At 43.5% G+C, this 1,682-nt stretch overlaps 1 non-coding gene across 1 annotated transcript; it reads right to left on the reverse strand.

The window, feature by feature from the left end:
• Positions 1 to 788: 788 nt before the first annotated feature.
• LOC113001351 (small nucleolar RNA R71) lies at positions 789 to 895 on the reverse strand. The gene has a single exon (XR_003266668.1). It is a non-coding gene; the product is annotated as a small nucleolar RNA R71 (small nucleolar RNA).
• Between the last annotated feature and the right edge of the window lie 787 nt (positions 896 to 1,682).

Consider the following 1,682-nt stretch of genomic DNA (forward strand, 5'->3'; position numbering starts at 1 on the left):
TCTTAACCTACCAATTTTAGCTTTCATAGTTAGACTTTGAATTTTTGTCTGAAATTTTTTGTGCTATCTTATCATCATTTTATAAGGTTGCTCACAAAATTTCAAGTCATTTGGATATCATTTGAGGGTAGCTGTAGTTCAAACCTACACCTTTATTTACATGACAAGGCAACTAGTTGTGTGCATGCTGAATGTAGTGTATGACTAGAGGCAATCCATCTGACTTACAACCCTTTGATCCTGAGATAGATAGGACATTTCATAGATTAGTTAGGCATCATTTTATACCTTTTGATCATTCTGAGCATTCCATAACTGGTGAATCTGTGCATTCTGTTATTGGTGATTTTGAACATCCTGATCTTGAGCATTATAATTTTGAGCATTCTGATTTTGCACATTCTGAGAACATGGCACAACCTCCACCTCGTGAGAGGACTCTAAGGGAAATGGCTGCACCTGATTTCACCTATGAAAGCTTGTGCATCCAATACCCTGATGAGGATGTTCCATATGTTCTTAAAACTGGACTGACTCATTTGCTTCCAAAGTTTCATGGCCTTGCAGGTGAAGACCCGCACAAACATTTGAAAGAATTTCACATTGTCTGCTCCACCATGAAACCCCCAGATGTCCAAGAGGATCACATATTTCTAAAGGCTTTTCCTCATTCATTAGAGGGAGTGGCAAAGGACTGGCTGTATTACCTTGCTCCAAGGTCCATCACGAGCTGGGATGACCTTAAGAGAGTATTCTTAGAAAAATTTTTCCCTGCTTCCAGGACCACAGCCATCAGGAAGGATATCTCAGGTATTAGACAACTCAGTGGAGAGAGCCTGTATGAGTACTGGGAGAGATTCAAGAAACTATGTGCCAGTTGCCCTCACCATCAAATTTCAGAACAACTTCTTCTCCAATATTTTTATGAAGGACTCAGTAATATGGAGAGAAGTATGATAGATGCTGCCAGTGGTGGAGCCCTTGGAGACATGACTCCTGCTGAAGCCAGAAATTTAATTGAGAAGATGGCCTCCAACTCCCAGCAGTTTAGCGCCAGAAATGATGCCATAGTCATTAGAGGAGTGCATGAGGTAGCTACAAACCCATCTGCATCATCTGAAACTAAGAAGCTTGAAGGCAAACTGGATGCGTTGGTCAACTTGGTAACCCAGCTGGCCTTGAATCAGAAATCTGTACCTGTCGCAAGGGTTTGTGGTTTGTGCTCCTCTGCTGACCACCATACAGACCTTTGCCCTTCCATGCCGCAACCTGGAGCAATTGAGCAGCCTGAAGCTTATGCTGCAAATATTTACAATAGACCTCCTCAACCTCAGCAGCAAAATCAACCACAGCAGAGCAATTATGATCTTTCCAGCAACAGATACAACCCTGGATGGAGGAATCACCCTAACCTCAGATGGTCCAGCCCTCAGCAACAACAACAGCAGCCTGCTCCTTCCTTCCAAAATGCTGCTGGCCCAAGCAGACCATACATTCCTCCACCAATCCAACAACAGCAACAACCCCAGAAACAGCCAACAGTTGAGGCCCCTCCACAACCTTCCCTCGAAGAACTTGTGAGGCAAATGACTATGCAGAACATGCAGTTTCAGCAAGAGACCAGAGCCTCCATTCAGAGCTTAACCAATCAGATGGGACAATTAGCTACCCAATTGAATCAA

Source organism: Glycine max, chromosome 3 (assembly GCF_000004515.6).
Source record: "Glycine max cultivar Williams 82 chromosome 3, Glycine_max_v4.0, whole genome shotgun sequence".
NCBI lineage: Eukaryota > Viridiplantae > Streptophyta > Magnoliopsida > Fabales > Fabaceae > Glycine > Glycine max.